This window comes from Lampris incognitus, chromosome 11 (genome assembly GCF_029633865.1).
Source record: "Lampris incognitus isolate fLamInc1 chromosome 11, fLamInc1.hap2, whole genome shotgun sequence".
In the NCBI taxonomy this organism is placed as follows: domain Eukaryota; kingdom Metazoa; phylum Chordata; class Actinopteri; order Lampriformes; family Lampridae; genus Lampris; species Lampris incognitus.
Genome location: NC_079221.1, coordinates 49805073 through 49822464, shown reverse-complemented (window position 1 = coordinate 49822464; position 17392 = coordinate 49805073).

The window sequence follows — 17392 nt, the reverse complement described above, 5'->3', positions numbered from 1 at the left end:
AGTCCATTTTCCCATGGCGAGAGACTCATTTTCTGTGAGAAAATGCATTAAAAGGAGGGATTTCATCGGAAACACTAAGAATACGTATTGCACTTGTCTGAAAACGCACAGAACCTTGAAATAGAAGGTTTGTCACCAAAAAACACATTGGTGAAAACCCTATTTTAAGGCTCTGAGTGTTTGCACACATGTACAACAGGCATGTTTAAGCTATAACGTTTTTAGTGAAATCATGTTTCTATCAAGGAGAAAATGCGTTTAAAGCCATAAAAAGGATTCACTTGTGTTTGGCATTGGACCAAGCTACCAACAACCAAAAACAATGATCAGAACTGGAGAAATTACACATTGACATTGGGTGAAATCACGTAACTCTTAAGGACGTGTTGCGGACTTGTTGAATAGATTCATTTTTCTTGTTTTGTTTGTTTTTGATGAAATTGTGCTTTTCTTGTCGACAAATGGCGTTTAACGCGATAAAAAGGTTTAGTGCGTTATGAATACGGGCTAGGTTACCAAAAGTCAAAATGTGAACTAAATAAGGCCGGGAGTCGTTTTTATTGTTTAAAACACGATTTCTCGACCAGAATATGCTTTTTCAAAAAGTCAATTTTCCCATGGCGAGAGACTCATTTTCTGTGAGAAAATGCATTAAAAGGAGGGATTTCATCAGAAACACTTAAAATACATATTGTACTTGTCTGAAAACGCACAGAACCTTGAAATAGAAGGTTTGTCACCAAAAAACACATTGGTGAAAACCCTATTTTAAGGCTCTGAGTGTTTGCACACATGTACAACAGGCATGTTTAAGCTATAACGTTTTTAGCGAATTCATGTTTCTCTCGAGGAGAAAATGCGTTTAAAGCCATAAAAAGGATTCACTTGTGTTTGGCATTGGACCAAGCTACCAACAACCAAAACAATGATCCGAACTGGAGAAATTACACATTGACATTGGGTGAAGTCACGTATCTCTTAAGGACGTGTTGCGGACTTGTTGAATAGATTAATTTTTCTTGTTTTGTTTGTTTTTGATGAACTTGTGCTTTTCTTGTCGAGAAAAGGCGTTTAACACAATAAAAAGGTTTAGTGCGTTATGAATACGGGCTAGGTTACCAAAAGTCAAAATGTGAACTAAATAAGGCCGGGAGTCGTTTTTATTGTTTAAAACACGATTTCTCGACCAGAATATGCTTTTTCAAAAAGTCCATTTTCCCATGGCGAGAGACTCATTTTCTGTGAGAAAATGCATTAAAAGGAGGGATTTCATCAGAAACACTTAAAATACATATTGTACTTTTCTGAAAACGCACAGAACCTTGAAATAGAAGGTTTCTCACCAAAAAACACATTGGTGAAAACCCTATTTTAAGGCTCTGAGTGTTTGCACACATGTACAACAGGCATGTTTAAGCTATAACGTTTTTAGTGAAATCATGTTTCTATCAAGGAGAAAATGCGTTTAAAGCCATAAAAAGATTCACTTGTGTTTGGCATTGGACCAAGCTACCAACAACTAAAAACAATGATCCGAACTGGAGAAATTACACATTGACATTGGGTGAAATCACGTAACTTTTAAGGACGTGTTGCGGACTTGTTGAATAGATTCATTTTTCTTGTTTTGTTTGTTTTTCGATGAAATTGTGCTTTTCTTGTCGACAAATGGCGTTTAACGCGATAAAAAGGTTTAGTGCGTTATGAATACGGGCTAGGTTACCAAAAGTCAAAATGTGAACTAAATAAGGCCGGGAGTCGTTTTTATTGTTTAAAACACGATTTCTCGACCAGAATATGCTTTTTCAAAAAGTCAATTTTCCCATGGCGAGAGACTCATTTTCTGTGAGAAAATGCATTAAAAGGAGGGATTTCATCAGAAACACTTAAAATACATATTGTACTTGTCTGAAAACGCACAGAACCTTGAAATAGAAGGTTTGTCACCAAAAAACACATTGGTGAAAACCCTATTTTAAGGCTCTGAGTGTTTGCACACATGTACAACAGGCATGTTTAAGCTATAACGTTTTTAGCGAATTCATGTTTCTCTCGAGGAGAAAATGCGTTTAAAGCCATAAAAAGGATTAACTTGTGTTTGGCATTGGACCAAGCTACCAAAAACCAAAACAATGATCCGAACTGGAGAAATTACACATTGACATTGGGTGAAATCACGGATCTCTTAAGGACGTGTTGCGGACTTGTTGAATAGATTAATTTTTCTTGTTTTGTTTGTTTTTGATGAACTTGTGCTTTTCTTGTCGAGAAAAGGCGTTTAACGCGATAAAAAGGTTTAGTGCGTTATGAATACGGGCTAGGTTACCAAAAGTCAAAATGTGAACTAAATAAGGCCGGGAGTCGTTTTTATTGTTTAAAACACGATTTCTCGACCAGAATATGCTTTTTCAAAAAGTCCATTTTCCCATGGCGAGAGACTCATTTTCTGTGAGAAAATGCATTAAAAGGAGGGATTTCATCAGAAACACTTAAAATACATATTGTACTTTTCTGAAAACGCACAGAGCCTTGAAATAGAAGGTTTGTCACCAAAAAACACATTGGTGAAAACCCTATTTTAAGGCTCTGAGTGTTTGCAGACATGTACAACAGGCATGTTTAAACTATAACGTTTTTAGTGAAATCATGTTTCTCTCGAGGAGAAAATGCGTCCATAAAAAGGATTCACTTGTGTTTGGCATTGGACCAAGCTACCAACAACCAAAACAATGATCCGAACTGGAGAAATTACACATTGACATTGGGTGAAATCACGTATCTCTTAAGGACGTGTTGCGGACTTGTTGAATAGATTAATTTTTCTTGTTTTGTTTGTTTTTGATGAACTTGTGCTTTTCTTGTCGAGAAAAGGCGTTTAACGCGATAAAAAGGTTTAGTGCGTTATGAATACGGGCTAGGTTACCAAAAGTCAAAATGTGAACTAAATAAGGCCGGGAGTCGTTTTTATTGTTTAAAACACGATTTCTCGACCAGAATATGCTTTTTCAAAAAGTCCATTTTCCCATGGCGAGAGACTCATTTTCTGTGAGAAAATGCATTAAAAGGAGGGATTTCATCGGAAACACTAAGAATACGTATTGCACTTGTCTGAAAACGCACAGAACCTTGAAATAGAAGGTTTGTCACCAAAAAACACATTGGTGAAAACCCTATTTTAAGGCTCTGAGTGTTTGCACACATGTACAACAGGCATGTTTAAGCTATAACGTTTTTAGTGAAATCATGTTTCTATCAAGGAGAAAATGCGTTTAAAGCCATAAAAAGGATTCACTTGTGTTTGGCATTGGACCAAGCTACCAACAACCAAAAACAATGATCAGAACTGGAGAAATTACACATTGACATTGGGTGAAATCACGTAACTCTTAAGGACGTGTTGCGGACTTGTTGAATAGATTCATTTTTCTTGTTTTGTTTGTTTTTGATGAAATTGTGCTTTTCTTGTCGACAAATGGCGTTTAACGCGATAAAAAGGTTTAGTGCGTTATGAATACGGGCTAGGTTACCAAAAGTCAAAATGTGAACTAAATAAGGCCGGGAGTCGTTTTTATTGTTTAAAACACGATTTCTCGACCAGAATATGCTTTTTCAAAAAGTCAATTTTCCCATGGCGAGAGACTCATTTTCTGTGAGAAAATGCATTAAAAGGAGGGATTTCATCAGAAACACTTAAAATACATATTGTACTTTTCTGAAAACGCACAGAACCTTGAAATAGAAGGTTTCTCACCAAAAAACACATTGGTGAAAACCCTATTTTAAGGCTCTGAGTGTTTGCACACATGTACAACAGGCATGTTTAAGCTATAACGTTTTTAGTGAAATCATGTTTCTATCAAGGAGAAAATGCGTTTAAAGCCATAAAAAGATTCACTTGTGTTTGGCATTGGACCAAGCTACCAACAACCAAAAACAATGATCCGAACTGGAGAAATTACACATTGACATTGGGTGAAATCACGTAACTTTTAAGGACGTGTTGCGGACTTGTTGAATAGATTCATTTTTCTTGTTTTGTTTGTTTTTGATGAACTTGTGCTTTTCTTGTCGAGAAACGGCGTTTAACGCGATAAAAAGGTTTAGTGCGTTATGAATACGGGCTAGGTTACCAAAAGTCAAAATGTGAACTAAATAAGGCCGGGAGTCGTTTTTATTGTTTAAAACACGATTTCTCGACCAGAATATGCTTTTTCAAAAAGTCCATTTTCCCATGGCGAGAGACTCATTTTCTGTGAGAAAATGCATTAAAAGGAGGGATTTCATCAGAAACACTTAAAATACATATTGTACTTTTCTGAAAACGCACAGAACCTTGAAATAGAAGGTTTCTCACCAAAAAACACATTGGTGAAAACCCTATTTTAAGGCTCTGAGTGTTTGCAGACATGTACAACAGGCATGTTTAAACTATAACGTTTTTAGTGAAATCATGTTTCTCTCGAGGAGAAAATGCGTCCATAAAAAGGATTCACTTGTGTTTGGCATTGGACCAAGCTACCAACAACCAAAACAATGATCCGAACTGGAGAAATTACACATTGACATTGGGTGAAATCACGTATCTCTTAAGGACGTGTTGCGGACTTGTTGAATAGATTAATTTTTCTTGTTTTGTTTGTTTTTGATGAACTTGTGCTTTTCTTGTCGAGAAAAGGCGTTTAACGCGATAAAAAGGTTTAGTGCGTTATGAATACGGGCTAGGTTACCAAAAGTCAAAATGTGAACTAAATAAGGCCGGGAGTCGTTTTTATTGTTTAAAACACGATTTCTCGACCAGAATATGCTTTTTCAAAAAGTCCATTTTCCCATGGCGAGAGACTCATTTTCTGTGAGAAAATGCATTAAAAGGAGGGATTTCATCAGAAACACTTAAAATACATATTGTACTTTTCTGAAAACGCACAGAACCTTGAAATAGAAGGTTTCTCACCAAAAAACACATTGGTGAAAACCCTATTTTAAGGCTCTGAGTGTTTGCACACATATACAACAGGCATGTTTAAACTATAACGTTTTTAGTGAAATCATGTTTCTCTCGAGGAGAAAATGCGTCCATAAAAAGGATTCACTTGTGTTTGGCATTGGACCAAGCTACCAACAACCAAAACAATGATCCGAACTGGAGAAATTACACATTGACATTTGGTGAAATCACGTATCTCTTAAGGACGTGTTGCGGACTTGTTGAATAGATTAATTTTTCTTGTTTTGTTTGTTTTTGATGAACTTGTGCTTTTCTTGTCGAGAAAAGGCGTTTAACGCGATAAAAAGGTTTAGTGCGTTATGAATACGGGCTAGGTTACCAAAAGTCAAAATGTGAACTAAATAAGGCCGGGAGTCGTTTTTATTGTTTAAAACACGATTTCTTGACCAGAATATGCTTTTTCAAAAAAGCCATTTTCCCATGGCGAGAGACTCATTTTCTGTGAGAAAATGCATTAAAAGGAGGGATTTCATCGGAAACACTAAGAATACGTATTGCACTTGTCTGAAAACGCACAGAACCTTGAAATAGAAGGTTTGTCACCAAAAAACACATTGGTGAAAACCCTATTTTAAGGCTCTGAGTGTTTGCACACATGTACAACAGGCATGTTTAAGCTATAACGTTTTTAGTGAAATCATGTTTCTATCAAGGAGAAAATGCGTTTAAAGCCATAAAAAGGATTCACTTGTGTTTGGCATTGGACCAAGCTACCAACAACCAAAACAATGATCCGAACTGGAGAAATTACACATTGACATTGGGTGAAATCACGTATCTCTTAAGGACGTGTTGCGGACTTGTTGAATAGATTAATTTTTCTTGTTTTGTTTGTTTTTGATGAACTTGTGCTTTTCTTGTCGAGAAAAGGCGTTTAACGCGATAAAAAGGTTTAGTGCGTTATGAATACGGGCTAGGTTACCAAAAGTCAAAATGTGAACTAAATAAGGCCGGGAGTCGTTTTTATTGTTTAAAACACGATTTCTCGACCAGAATATGCTTTTTCAAAAAGTCCATTTTCCCATGGCGAGAGACTCATTTTCTGTGAGAAAATGCATTAAAAGGAGGGATTTCATCAGAAACACTTAAAATACATATTGTACTTGTCTGAAAACGCACAGAACCTTGAAATAGAAGGTTTCTCACCAAAAAACACATTGGTGAAAACCCTATTTTAAGGCTCTGAGTGTTTGCACACATATACAACAGGCATGTTTAAACTATAACGTTTTTAGTGAAATCATGTTTCTCTCGAGGAGAAAATGCGTCCATAAAAAGGATTCACTTGTGTTTGGCATTGGACCAAGCTACCAACAACCAAAACAATGATCCGAACTGGAGAAATTACACATTGACATTGGGTGAAATCACGTATCTCTTAAGGACGTGTTGCGGACTTGTTGAATAGATTAATTTTTCTTGTTTTGTTTGTTTTTGATGAACTTGTGCTTTTCTTGTCGAGAAAAGGCGTTTAACGCGATAAAAAGGTTTAGTGCGTTATGAATACGGGCTAGGTTACCAAAAGTCAAAATGTGAACTAAATAAGGCCGGGAGTCGTTTTTATTGTTTAAAACACGATTTCTTGACCAGAATATGCTTTTTCAAAAAAGCCATTTTCCCATGGCGAGAGACTCATTTTCTGTGAGAAAATGCATTAAAAGGAGGGATTTCATCAGAAACACTTAAAATACATATTGTACTTTTCTGAAAACGCACAGAGCCTTGAAATAGAAGGTTTGTCACCAAAAAACACGTTGGTGAAAACCCTATTTTAAGGCTCTGAGTGTTTGCAGACATGTACAACAGGCATGTTTAAACTATAACGTTTTTAGTGAAATCATGTTTCTCTCGAGGAGAAAATGCGTCCATAAAAAGGATTCACTTGTGTTTGGCATTGGACCAAGCTACCAACAACCAAAAACAATGATCAGAACTGGAGAAATTACACATTGACATTGGGTGAAATCACGTATCTCTTAAGGACGTGTTGCGGACTTGTTGAATAGATTAATTTTTCTTGTTTTGTTTGTTTTTGATGAACTTGTGCTTTTCTTGTCGAGAAAAGGCGTTTAACGCGATAAAAAGGTTTAGTGCGTTATGAATACGGGCTAGGTTACCAAAAGTCAAAATGTGAACTAAATAAGGCCGGGAGTCGTTTTTATTGTTTAAAACACGATTTCTTGACCAGAATATGCTTTTTCAAAAAAGCCATTTTCCCTGGCGAGAGACTCATTTTCTGTGAGAAAATGCATTAAAAGGAGGGATTTCATCGGAAACACTAAGAATACGTATTGCACTTGTCTGAAAACGCACAGAACCTTGAAATAGAAGGTTTGTCACCAAAAAACACATTGGTGAAAACCCTATTTTAAGGCTCTGAGTGTTTGCACACATGTACAACAGGCATGTTTAAGCTATAACGTTTTTAGTGAAATCATGTTTCTATCAAGGAGAAAATGCGTTTAAAGCCATAAAAAGGATTCACTTGTGTTTGGCATTGGACCAAGCTACCAACAACCAAAAACAATGATCAGAACTGGAGAAATTACACATTGACATTGGGTGAAATCACGTAACTCTTAAGGACGTGTTGCGGACTTGTTGAATAGATTCATTTTTCTTGTTTTGTTTGTTTTTGATGAAATTGTGCTTTTCTTGTCAACAAATGGCGTTTAACGCGATAAAAAGGTTTAGTGCGTTATGAATACGGGCTAGGTTACCAAAAGTCAAAATGTGAACTAAATAAGGCCGGGAGTCGTTTTTATTGTTTAAAACACGATTTCTCGACCAGAATATGCTTTTTCAAAAAGTCCATTTTCCCATGGCGAGAGACTCATTTTCTGTGAGAAAATGCATTAAAAGGAGGGATTTCATCAGAAACACTGAAAATACATATTGTACTTGTCTGAAAACGCACAGAACCTTGAAATAGAAGGTTTGTCACCAAAAAACACATTGGTGAAAACCCTATTTTAAGGCTCTGAGTGTTTGCAGACATGTACAACAGGCATGTTTAAGCTATAACGTTTTTAGCGAATTCATGTTTCTCTCGAGGAGAAAATGCGTTTAAAGCCATAAAAAGGATTCACTTGTGTTTGGCATTGGACCAAGCTACCAAAAACCAAAACAATGATCCGAACTGGAGAAATTACACATTGACATTGGGTGAAATCACGTATCTCTTAAGGACGTGTTGCGGACTTGTTGAATAGATTAATTTTTCTTGTTTTGTTTGTTTTTGATGAACTTGTGCTTTTCTTGTCGAGAAAAGGCGTTTAACGCAATAAAAAGGTTTAGTGCGTTATGAATACGGGCTAGGTTACCAAAAGTCAAAATGTGAACTAAATAAGGCCGGGAGTCGTTTTTATTGTTTAAAACACGATTTCTCGACCAGAATATGCTTTTTCAAAAAGTCCATTTTCCCATGGCGAGAGACTCATTTTCTGTGAGAAAATGCATTAAAAGGAGGGATTTCATCAGAAACACTTAAAATACATATTGTACTTTTCTGAAAACGCACAGAACCTTGAAATAGAAGGTTTCTCACCAAAAAACACATTGGTGAAAACCCTATTTTAAGGCTCTGAGTGTTTGCAGACATGTACAACAGGCATGTTTAAACTATAACGTTTTTAGTGAAATCATGTTTCTCTCGAGGAGAAAATGCGTCCATAAAAAGGATTCACTTGTGTTTGGCATTGGACCAAGCTACCAACAACCAAAACAATGATCCGAACTGGAGAAATTACACATTGACATTGGGTGAAATCACGTATCTCTTAAGGACGTGTTGCGGACTTGTTGAATAGATTAATTTTTCTTGTTTTGTTTGTTTTTGATGAACTTGTGCTTTTCTTGTCGAGAAAAGGCGTTTAACGCGATAAAAAGGTTTAGTGCGTTATGAATACGGGCTAGGTTACCAAAAGTCAAAATGTGAACTAAATAAGGCCGGGAGTCGTTTTTATTGTTTAAAACACGATTTCTTGACCAGAATATGCTTTTTCAAAAAAGCCATTTTCCCATGGCGAGAGACTCATTTTATGTGAGAAAATGCATTAAAAGGAGGGATTTCATCAGAAACACTTAAAATACATATTGTACTTTTCTGAAAACGCACAGAGCCTTGAAATAGAAGGTTTGTCACCAAAAAACACATTGGTGAAAACCTTATTTTAAGGCTCTGAGTGTTTGCAGACATGTACAACAGGCATGTTTAAACTATAACGTTTTTAGTGAAATCATGTTTCTCTCGAGGAGAAAATGCGTTCATAAAAAGGATTCACTTGTGTTTGGCATTGGACCAAGCTACCAACAACCAAAACAATGATCCGAACTGGAGAAATTACACATTGACATTGGGTGAAATCACGTATCTCTTAAGGACGTGTTGCGGACTTGTTGAATAGATTAATTTTTCTTGTTTTGTTTGTTTTTGATGAACTTGTGCTTTTCTTGTCGAGAAAAGGCGTTTAACGCGATAAAAAGGTTTAGTGCGTTATGAATACGGGCTAGGTTACCAAAAGTCAAAATGTGAACTAAATAAGGCCGGGAGTCGTTTTTATTATTTAAAACACGATTTCTTGACCAGAATATGCTTTTTCAAAAAAGCCATTTTCCCATGGCGAGAGACTCATTTTTCTGTGAGAAAATGCATTAAAAGGAGGGATTTCATCAGAAACACTTAAAATACATATTGTACTTTTCTGAAAACGCACAGAACCTTGAAATAGAAGGTTTCTCACCAAAAAACACATTGGTGAAAACCCTATTTTAAGGCTCTGAGTGTTTGCAGACATGCACAACAGGCATGTTTAAACTATAACGTTTTTAGCGAATTCATGTTTCTCTCGAGGAGAAAATGCGTTTAAAGCCATAAAAAGGATTCACTTGTGTTTGGCATTGGACCAAGCTACCAACAACCAAAACAATGATCCGAACTGGAGAAATTACACATTGACATTGGGTGAAATCACGGATCTCTTAAGGACGTGTTGCGGACTTGTTGAATAGATTAATTTTTCTTGTTTTGTTTGTTTTTGATGAACTTGTGCTTTTCTTGTCGAGAAAAGGCGTTTAACGCGATAAAAAGGTTTAGTGCGTTATGAATACGGGCTAGGTTACCAAAAGTCAAAATGTGAACTAAATAAGGCCGGGAGTCGTTTTTATTGTTTAAAACACGATTTCTTGACCAGAATATGCTTTTTCAAAAAAGCCATTTTCCCATGGCGAGAGACTCATTTTCTGTGAGAAAATGCATTAAAAGGAGGGATTTCATCAGAAACACTTAAAATACATATTGTACTTTTCTGAAAACGCACAGAGCCTTGAAATAGAAGGTTTGTCACCAAAAAACACGTTGGTGAAAACCCTATTTTAAGGCTCTGAGTGTTTGCAGACATGTACAACAGGCATGTTTAAACTATAACGTTTTTAGTGAAATCATGTTTCTCTCGAGGAGAAAATGCGTCCATAAAAAGGATTCACTTGTGTTTGGCATTGGACCAAGCTACCAACAACCAAAAACAATGATCAGAACTGGAGAAATTACACATTGACATTGGGTGAAATCACGGATCTCTTAAGGACGTGTTGCGGACTTGTTGAATAGATTAATTTTTCTTGTTTTGTTTGTTTTTGATGAACTTGTGCTTTTCTTGTCGAGAAAAGGCGTTTAACGCGATAAAAAGGTTTAGTGCGTTATGAATACGGGCTAGGTTACCAAAAGTCAAAATGTGAACTAAATAAGGCCGGGAGTCGTTTTTATTGTTTAAAACACGATTTCTTGACCAGAATATGCTTTTTCAAAAAAGCCATTTTCCCATGGCGAGAGACTCATTTTCTGTGAGAAAATGCATTAAAAGGAGGGATTTCATCAGAAACACTTAAAATACATATTGTACTTTTCTGAAAACGCACAGAGCCTTGAAATAGAAGGTTTGTCACCAAAAAACACGTTGGTGAAAACCCTATTTTAAGGCTCTGAGTGTTTGCAGACATGTACAACAGGCATGTTTAAACTATAACGTTTTTAGTGAAATCATGTTTCTCTCGAGGAGAAAATGCGTCCATAAAAAGGATTCACTTGTGTTTGGCATTGGACCAAGCTACCAACAACCAAAAACAATGATCAGAACTGGAGAAATTACACATTGACATTGGGTGAAATCACGTATCTCTTAAGGACGTGTTGCGGACTTGTTGAATAGATTAATTTTTCTTGTTTTGTTTGTTTTTGATGAACTTGTGCTTTTCTTGTCGAGAAAAGGCGTTTAACGCGATAAAAAGGTTTAGTGCGTTATGAATACGGGCTAGGTTACCAAAAGTCAAAATGTGAACTAAATAAGGCCGGGAGTCGTTTTTATTGTTTAAAACACGATTTCTTGACCAGAATATGCTTTTTCAAAAAAGCCATTTTCCCTGGCGAGAGACTCATTTTCTGTGAGAAAATGCATTAAAAGGAGGGATTTCATCGGAAACACTAAGAATACGTATTGCACTTGTCTGAAAACGCACAGAACCTTGAAATAGAAGGTTTGTCACCAAAAAACACATTGGTGAAAACCCTATTTTAAGGCTCTGAGTGTTTGCACACATGTACAACAGGCATGTTTAAGCTATAACGTTTTTAGTGAAATCATGTTTCTATCAAGGAGAAAATGCGTTTAAAGCCATAAAAAGGATTCACTTGTGTTTGGCATTGGACCAAGCTACCAACAACCAAAAACAATGATCAGAACTGGAGAAATTACACATTGACATTGGGTGAAATCACGTAACTCTTAAGGACGTGTTGCGGACTTGTTGAATAGATTCATTTTTCTTGTTTTGTTTGTTTTTGATGAAATTGTGCTTTTCTTGTCAACAAATGGCGTTTAACGCGATAAAAAGGTTTAGTGCGTTATGAATACGGGCTAGGTTACCAAAAGTCAAAATGTGAACTAAATAAGGCCGGGAGTCGTTTTTATTGTTTAAAACACGATTTCTCGACCAGAATATGCTTTTTCAAAAAGTCAATTTTCCCATGGCGAGAGACTCATTTTCTGTGAGAAAATGCATTAAAAGGAGGGATTTCATCAGAAACACTGAAAATACATATTGTACTTGTCTGAAAACGCACAGAACCTTGAAATAGAAGGTTTGTCACCAAAAAACACATTGGTGAAAACCCTATTTTAAGGCTCTGAGTGTTTGCAGACATGTACAACAGGCATGTTTAAGCTATAACGTTTTTAGCGAATTCATGTTTCTCTCGAGGAGAAAATGCGTTTAAAGCCATAAAAAGGATTCACTTGTGTTTGGCATTGGACCAAGCTACCAAAAACCAAAACAATGATCCGAACTGGAGAAATTACACATTGACATTGGGTGAAATCACGTATCTCTTAAGGACGTGTTGCGGACTTGTTGAATAGATTAATTTTTCTTGTTTTGTTTGTTTTTGATGAACTTGTGCTTTTCTTGTCGAGAAAAGGCGTTTAACGCAATAAAAAGGTTTAGTGCGTTATGAATACGGGCTAGGTTACCAAAAGTCAAAATGTGAACTAAATAAGGCCGGGAGTCGTTTTTATTGTTTAAAACACGATTTCTCGACCAGAATATGCTTTTTCAAAAAGTCCATTTTCCCATGGCGAGAGACTCATTTTCTGTGAGAAAATGCATTAAAAGGAGGGATTTCATCAGAAACACTTAAAATACATATTGTACTTTTCTGAAAACGCACAGAACCTTGAAATAGAAGGTTTCTCACCAAAAAACACATTGGTGAAAACCCTATTTTAAGGCTCTGAGTGTTTGCAGACATGTACAACAGGCATGTTTAAACTATAACGTTTTTAGTGAAATCATGTTTCTCTCGAGGAGAAAATGCGTCCATAAAAAGGATTCACTTGTGTTTGGCATTGGACCAAGCTACCAACAACCAAAACAATGATCCGAACTGGAGAAATTACACATTGACATTGGGTGAAATCACGTATCTCTTAAGGACGTGTTGCGGACTTGTTGAATAGATTAATTTTTCTTGTTTTGTTTGTTTTTGATGAACTTGTGCTTTTCTTGTCGACAAATGGCGTTTAACGCGATAAAAAGGTTTAGTGCGTTATGAATACGGGCTAGGTTACCAAAAGTCAAAATGTGAACTAAATAAGGCCGGGAGTCGTTTTTATTGTTTAAAACACGATTTCTTGACCAGAATATGCTTTTTCAAAAAAGCCATTTTCCCATGGCGAGAGACTCATTTTATGTGAGAAAATGCATTAAAAGGAGGGATTTCATCAGAAACACTTAAAATACATATTGTACTTTTCTGAAAACGCACAGAGCCTTGAAATAGAAGGTTTGTCACCAAAAAACACATTGGTGAAAACCTTATTTTAAGGCTCTGAGTGTTTGCAGACATGTACAACAGGCATGTTTAAACTATAACGTTTTTAGTGAAATCATGTTTCTCTCGAGGAGAAAATGCGTTCATAAAAAGGATTCACTTGTGTTTGGCATTGGACCAAGCTACCAACAACCAAAACAATGATCCGAACTGGAGAAATTACACATTGACATTGGGTGAAATCACGTATCTCTTAAGGACGTGTTGCGGACTTGTTGAATAGATTATTTTTTCTTGTTTTGTTTGTTTTTGATGAACTTGTGCTTTTCTTGTCGAGAAAAGGCGTTTAACGCGATAAAAAGGTTTAGTGCGTTATGAATACGGGCTAGGTTACCAAAAGTCAAAATGTGAACTAAATAAGGCCGGGAGTCGTTTTTATTATTTAAAACACGATTTCTTGACCAGAATATGCTTTTTCAAAAAAGCCATTTTCCCATGGCGAGAGACTCATTTTTCTGTGAGAAAATGCATTAAAAGGAGGGATTTCATCAGAAACACTTAAAATACATATTGTACTTTTCTGAAAACGCACAGAACCTTGAAATAGAAGGTTTCTCACCAAAAAACACATTGGTGAAAACCCTATTTTAAGGCTCTGAGTGTTTGCAGACATGCACAACAGGCATGTTTAAACTATAACGTTTTTAGCGAATTCATGTTTCTCTCGAGGAGAAAATGCGTTTAAAGCCATAAAAAGGATTCACTTGTGTTTGGCATTGGACCAAGCTACCAACAACCAAAACAATGATCCGAACTGGAGAAATTACACATTGACATTGGGTGAAATCACGGATCTCTTAAGGACGTGTTGCGGACTTGTTGAATAGATTAATTTTTCTTGTTTTGTTTGTTTTTGATGAACTTGTGCTTTTCTTGTCGAGAAAAGGCGTTTAACGCGATAAAAAGGTTTAGTGCGTTATGAATACGGGCTAGGTTACCAAAAGTCAAAATGTGAACTAAATAAGGCCGGGAGTCGTTTTTATTGTTTAAAACACGATTTCTCAACCAGAATATGCTTTTTCAAAAAGTCCATTTTCCCATGGCGAGAGACTCATTTTCTGTGAGAAAATGCATTAAAAGGAGGGATTTCATCAGAAACACTTAAAATACATATTGTACTTGTCTGAAAACGCACAGAACCTTGAAATAGAAGGTTTGTCACCAAAAAACACATTGGTGAAAACCCTATTTTAAGGCTCTGAGTGTTTGCACACATGTACAACAGGCATGTTTAAGCTATAACGTTTTTAGCGAATTCATGTTTCTCTCGAGGAGAAAATGCGTTTAAAGCCATAAAAAGGATTCACTTGTGTTTGGCATTGGACCAAGCTACCAACAACCAAAACAATGATCCGAACTGGAGAAATTACACATTGACATTGGGTGAAATCACGTATCTCTTAAGGACGTGTTGCGGACTTGTTGAATAGATTAATTTTTCTTGTTTTGTTTGTTTTTGATGAACTTGTGCTTTTCTTGTCGAGAAAAGGCGTTTAACGCGATAAAAAGGTTTAGTGCGTTATGAATACGGGCTAGGTTACCAAAAGTCAAAATGTGAACTAAATAAGGCCGGGAGTCGTTTTTATTGTTTAAAACACGATTTCTCGACCAGAATATGCTTTTTCAAAAAGTCCATTTTCCCATGGCGAGAGACTCATTTTCTGTGAGAAAATGCATTAAAAGGAGGGATTTCATCAGAAACACTTAAAATACATATTGTACTTTTCTGAAAACGCACAGAACCTTGAAATAGAAGGTTTGTCACCAAAAAACACATTGGTGAAAACCCTATTTTAAGGCTCTGAGTGTTTGCAGACATGTACAACAGGCACATAACGTTTTTAGTGAAATCATGTTTCTCTCGAGGAGAAAATGCGTTTAAAGCCATAAAAAGGATTCACGTGTGTTTGGCATTGGACCAAGCTACCAACAATCAAAACAATGATCAGAACTGGAGAAATTACACATTGACATTGGGTGAAATCACGTATCTCTTAAGGACGTGTTGCGGACTTGTTGAATAGATTAATTTTTCTTGTTTTGTTTGTTTTTGATGAACTTGTGCTTTTCTTGTCGAGAAAAGGCGTTTAACGCGATAAAAAGGTTTAGTGCGTTATGAATACGGGCTAGGTTACCAAAAGTCAAAATGTGAACTAAATAAGGCCGGGAGTCGTTTTTATTATTTAAAACACGATTTCTTGACCAGAATATGCTTTTTCAAAAAGCCATTTTCCCATGGCGAGAGACTCATTTTTCTGTGAGAAAATGCATTAAAAGGAGGGATTTCATCAGAAACACTTAAAATACATATTGTACTTTTCTGAAAACGCACAGAACCTTGAAATAGAAGGTTTGTCACCAAAAAACACATTGGTGAAAACCCTATTTTAAGGCTCTGAGTGTTTGCAGACATGCACAACAGGCATGTTTAAACTATAACGTTTTTAGCGAATTCATGTTTCTCTCGAGGAGAAAATGCGTTTAAAGCCATAAAAAGGATTCACTTGTGTTTGGCATTGGACCAAGCTACCAACAACCAAAACAATGATCCGAACTGGAGAAATTACGTATCTCTTAAGGACGTGTTGCGGACTTGTTTAATAGATTAATTTTTCTTGTTTTGTTTGTTTTTGATGAACTTGTGCTTTTCTTGTCGAGAAAAGGCGTTTAACGCGATAAAAAGGTTTAGTGCGTTATGAATACGGGCTAGGTTACCAAAAGTCAAAATGTGAACTAAATAAGGCCGGGAGTCGTTTTTATTGTTTAAAACACGATTTCTTGACCAGAATATGCTTTTTCAAAAAAGCCATTTTCCCATGGCGAGAGACTCATTTTCTGTGAGAAAATGCATTAAAAGGAGGGATTTCATCAGAAACACTTAAAATACATATTGTACTTTTCTGAAAACGCACAGAGCCTTGAAATAGAAGGTTTGTCACCAAAAAACACATTGGTGAAAACCTTATTTTAAGGCTCTGAGTGTTTGCAGACATGTACAACAGGCATGTTTAAACTATAACGTTTTTAGTGAAATCATGTTTCTCTCGAGGAGAAAATGCGTCCATAAAAAGGATTCACTTGTGTTTGGCATTGGACCAAGCTACCAACAACCAAAACAATGATCCGAACTGGAGAAATTACACATTGACATTGGGTGAAATCACGTATCTCTTAAGGACGTGTTGCGGACTTGTTGAATAGATTAATTTTTCTTGTTTTGTTTGTTTTTGATGAACTTGTGCTTTTCTTGTCGAGAAAAGGCGTTTAACGCGATAAAAAGGTTTAGTGCGTTATGAATACGGGCTAGGTTACCAAAAGTCAAAATGTGAACTAAATAAGGCCGGGAGTCGTTTTTATTATTTAAAACACGATTTCTTGACCAGAATATGCTTTTTCAAAAAAGCCATTTTCCCATGGCGAGAGACTCATTTTTCTGTGAGAAAATGCATTAAAAGGAGGGATTTCATCAGAAACACTTAAAATACATATTGTACTTTTCTGAAAACGCACAGAACCTTGAAATAGAAGGTTTCTCACCAAAAAACACATTGGTGAAAACCCTATTTTAAGGCTCTGAGTGTTTGCAGACATGCACAACAGGCATGTTTAAACTATAACGTTTTTAGCGAATTCATGTTTCTCTCGAGGAGAAAATGCGTTTAAAGCCATAAAAAGGATTCACTTGTGTTTGGCATTGGACCAAGCTACCAACAACCAAAACAATGATCCGAACTGGAGAAATTACACATTGACATTGGGTGAAATCACGGATCTCTTAAGGACGTGTTGCGGACTTGTTGAATAGATTCATTTTTCTTGTTTTGTTTGTTTTTGATGAACTTGTGCTTTTCTTGTCGAGAAAAGGCGTTTAACGCGATAAAAAGGTTTAGTGCGTTATGAATACGGGCTAGGTTACCAAAAGTCAAAATGTGAACTAAATAAGGCCGGGAGTCGTTTTTATTGTTTAAAACACGATTTCTCGACCAGAATATGCTTTTTCAAAA